This window comes from Mastomys coucha, unplaced genomic scaffold (genome assembly GCF_008632895.1).
Source record: "Mastomys coucha isolate ucsf_1 unplaced genomic scaffold, UCSF_Mcou_1 pScaffold11, whole genome shotgun sequence".
Lineage (NCBI taxonomy): Eukaryota > Metazoa > Chordata > Mammalia > Rodentia > Muridae > Mastomys > Mastomys coucha.
In genome coordinates this window covers 16,139,052-16,150,464 of record NW_022196893.1, presented here as the reverse complement: position 1 = coordinate 16,150,464, position 11,413 = coordinate 16,139,052, and the positions used below count along the sequence as shown (strand labels likewise).

Below are 11,413 nucleotides of genomic sequence, written 5' to 3'. Positions count from 1 at the left end.
AAGAGCGTTTCGGGGTTTGGGAAATGAGCCCCCAGCTGTCTTAGCGCAGGAACTCCTAATGCTAACCACCCTAGGACTCCGTTACCTGCTGGCTGGGGGCATGTTGATGATGGGCCTTGCATATCCCATCCCAGCAGTCACCCTTGCCAAGGATGACTCAGGTGAACATGTCATCCCTCCCGTTGCCAGGCCTGCTGTGATCTAACCAGTACAGTCATGCCAGGCACCCGGGACACTCACCTGTGCAGAGAATTCCCTGGCTTGTCTCCACTAGGATCAGAATAGAAAGAGGGGGAGACACTGACTGCTCCAGGGGAGAGGAAGGGGAGTGCGGTAGGCATGAGCATAGCAAAGCGCCAGGAACCCTCAGGGAAGGTTCAATATGGAGGAGCCCCTGCTTCCCGGGAGCTTAGATATAAAGGTCAGGACAACACCACACACCCATTACTACAAAGTATGGCAAGTCCTAGAAGGGCAAAACTGAGAGTTGATGACCTGAGGTTACAGAGAGGGCCTGATTTAAATAGGAGGAGGAGGAGTAAGAGTCACAGTTTTACAAGGAACGTGTAAATTAAGACCTATGGTGAAATGCAGACAGGGATATTTATTAGTCAAAGGAACTTCAAGTAGAAGCCAGACAGGTTTTGGAATGTTTGAAGAGCCATAAAGAGGCTAAGGAAGCTAACACATGTGAGCAAGGGAGCAAGGCTGGGCGCTATCATTTCGAGTGCACAGATATGTAATAATATACCATGCCGCTCAATGAACCCCAACAGACTGGGGATGGGGATCCCCATGTCCTCTTGAAGCCTTGTTCCAAAGATGCCAGCTTGGATTTGAATCCCGCCCCACTGCTTCAAGTGTGGAAAGGGGGTGGTTTCAACTCTGAGAACCCTGTCTGTCAGTGAGCTGTTGACACCTGCCTCTGAAGCTGGGGCTGCCATGAGGAAATGTCTGGAATGTGTGGCTTTGGGTGTGCAGTGGGTTCCTGTCCTCGTTCCAAACAAGTATCCACCCTGCCTGGCTGGAGAGTAAAGGGGATCTCATTCTGTCGCTGTTCTGCCTTCCCTCTTAGAAGAACATGGAAGAGAGGAGACCGGAGCTTTCTAAGGACAAGTGTGGGAACCCACAGCAGGAGAACACCCGGAGGATGTGCGGCTTCTCCCTCCCCCACTCAGGAGAAGGAACTAACAGAAGCCAGGTGGGGGATGGTGGTGAGGGACAAAGATAAATGTTTTAAAAACTGCTGCAAGCTTGTCAGGGCAACACAGGGACTAAAATTGGAATGACGTGTGGAAGATGGCACAGCCCTCAAGGGTGACATGCAAATTGAGGCATTTCATAGTTCTGGAATCCAGCAGACAATGGACTAATGTCGTGGACTCGCTGACAGAGCAAACAGACCCTGCTCACCTCTTTGAAGGAGAGATTCTTCAGAAACGAAAGCTAAGCGGAAACGTTTCCAAGATTTGCTGAGTGAAGCTGGAACTCGAAGACCCACCCTCCAGGATCCTTCCCTTCCCGCCCCCACTAAAAAATTCTCCCGAGTGAAGGCGGGATTCCCAAGGGAAGGACGGGCTGCAGGGAGGCATGAGGATACAGAAAAGGGCACATGCTGGGTGAACATCCAAAATATTAGCTCTGTAGAGCAATAAAGAAGGAATGCACCCTACAAGCTACGGGGTCAAGAGTGCCAGTGCAGAAAAGGTTTGATAAAACTGGGCACCATTCACCAAAACAGACCCCATGCCGGGGCCCTCAAGCAAGTCTCAGCAGATCTCAAAGGGGTGAGCTCCCACAACAGCGAGCTCAGACCACAGTGCAATTAGACAAGAAAGTAATAACAGAAAGCTCATCAGAAAATAGTCCCCCAAGCATTTGGGAACACATTTCTAAATAACCAGAGGTGAGATCACAGTGGGAATTAGAAAATTCTTTGGATCGAAGGAGGAAGAGGATGTTCATATTTATTATATTTTGTACGTATTTCAATATGTTTATAATGGAACTTGTGAGAGGCAGCTAAGGAAGAGCTGAGGTGTGGAAGTTTCTAGCAGTGTGTGCATCAGAAAATAAGGAGGCCAAGCCAGGCATGATGATATATGCCTGTCATTCCCCTAGCACAGCGGGGCAGAGGCAGGAGAACTGCTGCATGTTTGGGGTCAGCCTGATTAATATAGTGAGACTATATTGAAGAGAGAGACAGACAGAGAGAGAGAGACAGAGACAGAGACAGAGACACAGAGACACAGAGACAGAGACAGAGACAGACAGAGACAGAGACAGACAGAGTATGGCATACAGAGAGAAGAGTTGGTTGCAAACAACTTAAGCCAATAAAGGTGATGAGGTAGACAAGATGGCTCAGTAGGCAAATGTGCTTGTCACCAACCCTGCTGACCAGAATTGGATCCCAGGACCTACATGATGCTAGGAGAGAACTGACTTCCAAAAGTTGTCCTCTGACCTTCATATATGTGCCACAGTGCATTCACAGTCCCACACTGCCACCACCACCTCCCACAAATGAATAAATAATTAGTAAGTGAAAATCTGGAGACTTTTTTCCCACTTGCCCTACCCCTTGGTGAGGCTGTAGCCTATATGACCGCTTAGCTGGCATCTTCAACTGCTCCTCCACACTGGGACTGCCTGTCACTTATGTTGTCCTTATACATAGGGACATCACACTCCCTTCTGCTGCCTACATAAGGAACAAACCACCTGAACCACAGACAATTCACTGTCCTTCACGGCTGCTTCTGAGGGGCCACGGTCTTCTGGTGCAGGACACTCTTCCATGGTCTTATGCACTATACCAGGAGCTTTCACAACCATCACTGTCTTCGTGTCCATCTCAGAGAGGCTCAGCCACTTTTTCCCATCACACAGCCTATCAGGGCAGAGCCAGGTCTCCAGGATAGAGGTTTTTTGTTTGTTTGTTTTGTTTCATTTTGTTTTGTTTTTGGTCATCACACTTTGTCTGAAATGTACATCCACTGTTGCCAGGGAAACGGCATCTCCACGGTGCTTCAAGCTAGAGCTGTTCTCTTCCAGCTCAGGCCACAGGATTCTGGCCAGGGCCTCTGAGGACTTACTCTCTGCCTGGCCTCTATCTACCACTGAGCTCTCTCCTCAGCCCCTGGCTCCCAAGCTCCCTAAAGATGGCAAAGATTGCAGCAAGCCCTGTGATGTCCTGGCTGGATGGGCAAAGCTGCCTTTGCCCATCTGTTGCCAATCACAGTGACTAGGAACAGTCTCCTGTCTTCCTCTTCACCAGAGAGTAGATTGCTTCTGCTTGTCTTTGCTCAGTGGCTCTGTGATCTCATGGCTCGTTCTTTTTCTCCCCCACAGCCAACAGGCGAAATTGTGGGTGATGATTTAATATGACTAATAATAGGGAATCGGTGTGAACAGCCCAAGGCCAGGGATAAACTGGCGGTGACAACCATGCCGGAACCCTATCTCACAGTGTTGTCTGCCACCGAGGCCTGTGCTAGCCTTGAGGAACTGCTCTGCCAGCTTGTGTCCAGCCATTTTACACATGACCTCTGTTCTGGGGCCAGGGGTTTGCTCGCTCATCAAATTCCAGCAGCAGTGTGCAAGCTGCGGCTAAAAGCAAGTCAGCGTTGATACAGTGGATGTGTCCTCAGAGAGATCTAGAACAATGAACTTTGGCAGCAGGACAGATGAATCAGAACATGGAGACTGCAGCAAAGTCCCTCTGCTAAGAAAAATGTGGTAGGAATGAGGGCCTGGGTAACATTCTGCAAGACAGGGGCTTCACAGTGGCCCTCAGCCTTTATGCACTTTTCTTAAGACACTTCTTTTTACATTTATTTATTTATTTATTTGTTTGTTTAGTGTGTGTGTGTATGTGTATGTGTGTGTGTATTTATGTGTATGTGTGTATATGTGTATATATATATGTATGTATGTATATGTGTGTGTATTTGTATGTATTGTGTATATATATGTATGTGTCTGTATGTGTATTATGTGTGTATGTGTGTATGTGTGTATGTGTATGTGTGTGTATTTGTGTGTATGTGTGTATATGTATATATATGTATGTATGTGTGTGTATTTGTATGTATTGTGTATATATATGTAGTGTCTGTATGTGTATTATGTGTGTATGTGTGTATGTGTATGTGTGTGTATTTGTGTGTATGTGTGTATATGTATATATAAATGTATGTATGTGTGTGTATTTGTATGTATTGTGTATATATATGTATGTGTCTGTATGTGTATTATGTGTGTATGTGTGTATGTGTATGTGTATATGTGTGTGTATGTGTGTGTATATGTATGTGTCTGTATGTGTATTATGTGTGTATGTGTATGTATATGTGTATATGTGTGTATATGTGTGTGTATATGTATGTGTCTGTATGTGTATTATGTGTATATGTGTGTATGTGTATGTATATGTGTATATGTGTGTGTATGTGTGTGTATATGTATGTGTGTGTGTATTATGTGTGTATGTGCATGTATATGTGTATATGTGTGTGTATGTGTGTGTGTGTGTGTGTGTGTATGTATGGCATGTGCACATACCATAGGATGCTCATGGACAGAGGACAACTTGTGGGAGTAGGTTCTTTTCTACCATGTGGGTTCTGGGATGAACTTAGAGCATTAGCCATGGCGGCAGCTCCCTTACCAGCTGAGCCATCTCTCTGGATCCTTTTCATTTTATTCATTAACCATTTAAAAGTTGATAAAATATACATGACATAAAATTCATTTTGATCATTTCCAGTCATGTAGCATGGAGCCTCTTCACATTACTGGCTGCCATCACCGCCGCTATCCAGACCTTTCACTTTTTCCTAAACGGATTCTCCAGCCCCTCTAAACAGCTCTCCAGCCCCCAACAACTCCCATTTAACCTCCGTCTCTGTGAATTTGACTCATTTAAGTGCCTCATATAGGTGGAATCACATGGGATTTGTTCTGTGTGCCTATGTTACATGCATACTATCTTCAGAATTCATCCCTGTGACAGCATTTTTCAGAATTCTCTTTGCTGTTTGTTTGTTTATCGAGACAGGGTTTTTCTGTGTAGCTCTGGCTGTCCTGGAACTCACTGTATATATCCAGCTGGCCTAGAACTCACAGAAAACTGCCTGCCTCTGCCTCAGGAGCGCTGGGATTAAAGGCTTCCACCACCATTGCCAGGCTGCTATTTTACTTTTATGTGTGTGAGTGCTTTGCCTGAATGTGTGTATATGCACCCCATGCATGCAGTGCCCATAGAAGCCAGAAGAGGGCACCAGATATCCTAGAACGGTTATGAGTTGCGGTCAATGAATGAGTTACCATTCGGTTGAGAATAGTCATGTGGGTGCTGCTAATCAAATCCAAGTTCTCTGCAAGAACAGCAAGTGCTCTTAACCACTGCCCATCTCTCCAGCCTTCCTCTGTTTTTGTTTTTTAAAGATTTATTTTTCTATATGTGATTTTGTGAGTGTATGCCACATGCGTGCAGGTGCCCAAGATGTCCAGAAGAGGGAGTCTGCTGTCCTTCCCCATTACTCTCTGAGTATTCCTTTAAGGTAAGGTCTCATGTTTTCTTAGCTAGGCTAGAAGCTGGCAAATTCCAGGGGATCCTCCTGTCTCTGTTCACCCTTGGATCTGGGATTACAGGTGTGTACTAGATGCCCAGCACATTACATAAGTGCTGAAAACCAAACATAGGTGCTTACCACTGCAAGCAAGGGAAGGGAGGAATTCAAAGAGTCATGTCTATTTCTTCTTCTTCTTCTTCTTCTTCTTCTTCTTCTTCTTCTTCTTCTTCTTCTTCTTCTTCTTCTTCTTCTTCTCCTCCTCCTCCTTCTCCTTCTCCTCCTCCTCCTCCTCTTCCTCCTCCTCTTCCTCCTCCTTCTCCTTCTTCTTCCTCTTGGTTTTTCGAGACAGGGCTTCTCTGTGTAGCCCTAGCTGTCCTGGAACTCACTCTGTAGACCAGGCTGGCCATGAACTCAGAAATCCACCTGCCTCTCCCTCCCAAATGCTGGGATTAAAGGCGTGCGCCACCACGTCCTGGCTCAAGTCTATTTCAAGACCATTCCTCTGACTCCAACACTTTGTCCATTGGGGTCCAGTCTTTTGAAGATTGGCTTCCTGGGACCCCCTAAGCCAATGTGTGGTTTTATAGACAATGAGTGTGTGGGGGAGGGACATGGAGTGCAAGTGGAAGTAAAAATCATGGGCGTTGCTTTTCCAGAAGCATCCAGAAAATGGACTGGCCCAAGCCCCTGGGGAGACCTTGAGCTGAGAGACTTTCTAATCCATCCTGCAGAGCCTCTGATCTGGGGAACAGCCTCTGACTTAAGCCTATAGTATAAGCATGCCATGACAAGGTCACTGGGTTCCAGCAGAGCTGTCCCCTAGAGGTCTCATGAGCATGCAAGGCCCCAAACACACTCACAGGCATGCCCATGATGGGGTCTGCACAGAGGTTGCCTGGCACTTTTCCAGGGCAGTGAAAAAAGCCTGGGCCCCCACTCCCTGTAGTCTCCTCCCCTGGGTGAATTACCTGCACACAATTAATTATGCAATTATCTAGATGAGGTTGTGAAGAGCAACGATCAAATCGTTAAGATGGGCTGTGGGATAAGACGCTCCTACTTTGCCAAGTGGAAAACAGTCCTCCCTCACTTCTGAGATCCAGTGGCTGCCACAGCTAGGGTCACAGTGTGGCCTTGGGGTGAACCTGGCTCAACATGTCCTCCATGGGTTCCAAAGCCCAACCTGCTACCCCAGAGCACTGTCTCAGAACCCTCATTGACCAGTGGCTCCACTTCTCCCCAGCAGCCTGGCTGTTTATGAAGAGAGTACCATCTGGAGCATTGCATTTCTGGGAACAGGATGGTTCTGAGTTTGGGGTCCAAGATCAGGGCCTGAGAGAATTGACCCATTGTCCACCTGAGCTGCTGAGGACCATCTCTCTTCCGAAGTGTAGATGGGTAAGGTGCACATAGACCTGAAAGTCAATACTTGGAACCTGGAGTGGCGGCTGGAGGATGCATCTTTGTTTCTTGGTGTGTGTTTGTTTTTAATATTTATTTATTATTATATCTAAGTACTCTGTAGCTGTCTTCAGACCCACCAGAAGAGGGCATCAGATCCCATTACAGATGGTTGTGAGCCACCATGTGGTTGCTGGGATTTGAACTCAGGACCTTCGGAAGAGCAGTCAGTGCTCTTAACCACTGAGCCATCTCGCCAGCCCCTGTTTGTTTGTTTTAAATGAACTATTTTCTGAAAGAGGCTTAAAGTTATGAGAGAGGAGAGGATAAGGAAGGTGGGTTTGTTAGATCTCAGAAAAAGTTTCTAACAAAATGCAGGAGAGTAGATTATCTGAATTGTGAGCCGTGGGACTCCAGGGAGCAGTTAAGAATACCGGCTGCTCCTGCGGAGTTCCTTAGATTAGTTCCCAGGTTGGGCTGCTCATAACAATCTGTGACTCCAGCTCCAGGGGATCCGACATCCTTTTCTGACCTTCTTGGGCACCCACATATATGTGGAACTCACAGACACATATACGGATGAGTAAATATAAAATAAATAACATAAGCCTCCCTAGAAACTGCTCTTCCTTAGCGCCCTCCCTTAGCTCCCTCCCTTAGTGCCTCCCTTAGCTCCCTCCCTTAGCGCCCTCCCTTAGCTCCCTCCCTTAGTGCCTCCCTTAGCTCCCTCCCTTACCGCCCTCCCTTACCGCCCTCCCTTAGCGCCCTTCCTTAGCGCCCTCCCTTAGCGCCCTCCCTTAGCTCCCTCCCTTAGTGCCTCCCTTAGCGCCCTTCCTTAGCGCCCTTCCTTAGCGCCCTCCCTTAGCGCCCTTCCTTAGTGCCTCCCTTAGCTCCCTCCCTTAGCGCCCTCCTTTAGCACCCTTCCTTATCGCTCTTCCTTGGCAGCACTGCTGCTGCTGCTTATCAGCACCGGCTGTCACACTGACAGACTGTGGTGGCAAGAGTCTGGGCAATCCTCCACTTCCTGTCTATTCTCAAAACAAGTCCTCACTGCGGGGCTTCCTGCCCAGCAGGGGGCACACACATAAGCGAATGCTTATAGGACAGCTACAACTCCCCTGTCTCCACTACCTGTCCGGACTCTAATAAACTGTCATTTCATGGAATGACAACCACCCCGTCTCACACATCTACAGTGTCAGTGCTACTGACTGGGGATTTGTGTGCAGCAGTACCCCACGCCCACCCCTTTCCCTGCTAAGCCTCAACCCCATCATGGACTCCACATGATGCTGTTACATAGAAACCCTAGGCTCTGACACCTAGGGTCACGTGCCTCAGAGCTTCTGAGTGATTGATCCTGAACCCAAGTATGCAAACTCCAAGGCCATAAGCTGGTAGGCCAGGCTGTCTTATTCTATCCTCTATCCTATGGGCCAGGCTATCTCATTTTATCCCATCCTATTGCCATATTTTCAAAATGCAGCCAGGCCCCTAATGCCTCACGAGTGGAGTCTAGGTTCTAGATGTTCTGGTTTTCTTTGTAAAATCCTTCTAACCTTGCTGTGTCGTTGTAAGCATTTTCTCTCTGTGGAGCACTAAGAAAGCAACTAGACTTCTCCTTCCAGGGTCTCAGTGACAAACCAAAGTTCCCCCTGGGAACTAATAAACTAATGATCTATTAAATGGCTTATATACAGAACATGGGTGAAGTGTCACAGGCAGGAGTGTGGGTGACCCTCCCTCAAGCATCCAGCATGGATGATGGCTCCCACACAGCTGCATAGATGGAGCCTCTTCCCCTAGTCCTCCCCAGACTATATACTATACGTCCTCCCCAAGACCCCAGGCTACATTCAATTAGAGCAGAAGAGAAAACCACATACAAGTGGTTGGGAGGAGGGGCTGGATACTCAGGTGAGGGTCCCATGGCCCTCAGATCCCTCTCCTGGGAGGGAACGCCAATACTCAGCCAGCTGTGATGATCTTATGCAAGCAGGCACAGTTGAACCCACAAAGACGGCAGATGTTTGGCTCCGATGGTGCTATGCACCAAGCAGATCTGAAAACTTGAGTAAAATATGTAAAAAGCAAGGAGCATACCGATGGTTATTTGCTAGAGCAGACCTGAGAATCTTGTTGGGACTTGGGAAGGCAGGCTCTTCATCTTCGGTTCCGTCAGCTGGGGGAGGGGTTGGGGAGGGACTCTGCTGCCCTTTCCTGGTTCCCATGTATTTGTCAGCACTGATCTCTCAAGGACACAGGCTAGCCCAAGCATCTCTCTGCTTCAAGTCACAGAGCTCCCGAGAGTAGTTGGGTAGGTTCCCTTCTGTTGGGGCTTGAGCTCTAAATGTTTCTCGAGGCTCCCACGTTGAAGGCTTGGTCCCTCAGTGCAGCGATGCTCAGTGGTCAGTGAGGACACTGGGAGATGACTGGATCCTGGGGATTGTGGCTTTGTCATCCAGTGAAGGGTTCATGACTTAATAGTGTTTAGGAAAGTGGTGGGAACTTCAGGAGTGGGGTCTAGTTGGAGGAAGTAGGGCATGGGGACATGTTTTTGAGGGGATCTCTTGTTCCTGGACCTTCCCGTCTTCCTTTATTTACTTCTGGGACCCAAGTTCTACCTTGTCACAGACCTAGAAGCAATAGGCCATAAGTTGAAACTTCTATGTGAGTGGAGATAAATCTTCCAACTGACTTCCTCACGTGCTTTATAATAGCAGCTAAGTCAGCTTCCTTCAAAGTCAATAGCTTTCTGTTAGAACAGGGCAATGTGACACACCTTTCTGGAACCTTCTATGAGAAGCTCGTTCTGTGAGAACAGCAAGTGACTGGCATCTCTTTAGTAAAAGAGTTCTGTTTAGGGAAGCCCTTCAAGTATATAGGTAGGGCAATTAAGAAGGGTGCACCATTGTGGGGGGGGGCTCTGACTATTTCTTTGTAAGAATAATGGGTACTCATGGGACCACTGCACAGGGTTGGGGCTGAGGGCAACTGACACACCTGTCCATCTGTCTCTGATGGGTGTAAGTACCTTCCATGCCTGCCACAAGATCAGAGAGCTATGTATAAAGGAGGAGCCTGATACAGGGGCCTACCCGGCCCCTTACTGATGCCAGGTGATGTTTGTTCACTGATATATCAGTGGAACTGGGTCGGGTCTTACATGGGGTATCAAGAGTTCAGGACCAAACAACAAGGATTTGAACCATCTATGTTTCTTTTTTTTTTTGATTTTGTTTTTTGTTTTTGTTTTTTTGAGATAGAGTTTCTCTGTATAGCCCTGGCTGTCCTGGAGCTCACTCTGTAGACCAGGCTGGCCTCGAACTCAGAAATCCACCTGCCTCTGCCTCCCAAGTGCTGGGATTAAAGGCGTGCGCCACCACCGCCCGGCCTACCATCTATGTTTCTAAAAGGCTGTGTGAGCTCGGGCGATAGAGTTTCCCTCTGAGCCCTATGTGGCTGTCTTGAGGTTAGGCCTCACCAGGAAACAAAGTACTGCATAGCAACCATACAACCTAGTCATAGCATCTTTTGGAGATACCATGAGTAGCAGCTTTGGGTTTTTTTTTGTGCTGTTAGCTTTGAGTCATTATCCTCTACCACCCTCCACCCCAGGAAGCTTTACTGAGACCACAGATGACCTGAGGGATAAGCTTGGAGCAAATCAGAAATCCCAGAGTTTAGAGAGGTGCCTGACAGGCCAGACATGGAGAAAAAAAAAATGTGGGTCAGCGTCTTAGAGGGGAGGTATGTGCTGTGGCTCAGATGTGTCTCCCGAAAGATAAAGGTTAAAACCTTCACCTCCAGACCCATGGGTTGATGGGCTTCGGAAGCAGGGCCTTTAGGAGGAGGGCACTGGGATGAGAGGAATTTTGTTAAAAGCGAGGCCTGAGCTAGTACTCCTGCTCATCAGATGGCATCCTGCCTTGTCATAGGGCAGGGAGGCCCTCTCCAGATGTCAAGCCAACAGCTGGACTTCCCAACCTCCAGAAATACATATAAGCCAAGTAAACATTTATTCTTTGTAAATGGCCCAGCTTTGAGTATTTTGTTATAGCAACAGACTGAGACACCGTGACAACAACGATTTCAGAATGGGAAGCTTTTGCAATCCGTAAGCTGGAGCTCTGGGGGTAGGGGAGACTTTGAAATGGCTCTAGGGGAGATCTGCAGTCCTCCAGCTCTCGGAAGGCCTCTGAGCTAGCAGAACCCCATCTGGACAGTGTGCAGCAGGCTGTCAGGAAGATCACAAAAGCCCGTTTACACTTGTGAGGGAAGGTGGCTTCAAGGTACAAAGAAAGCCAGCCACCTCCAAGGACACTGGGGATATACCGGCCTCTATAGACACACTGGACCACACCGGCCACCTCTGTGGACACACTGGGATACACAAGCCACCTCTATAGACACATGGGGACACACCAGCCACC

At 47.9% G+C, this 11,413-nt stretch overlaps 1 long non-coding RNA gene across 1 annotated transcript in view; it reads left to right on the top strand.

Moving 5' to 3' along the window:
* Window positions 1-11,413, top strand: part of LOC116077306 — a 22,468-nt gene that overhangs the window by 8,740 nt on the left and 2,315 nt on the right. Inside the window, exon 2 of the long non-coding RNA XR_004113205.1 lies at window positions 6,826-7,052. This is a non-coding gene — a long non-coding RNA (uncharacterized LOC116077306). The remainder of the gene's footprint in view (window positions 1-6,825; window positions 7,053-11,413) is intronic.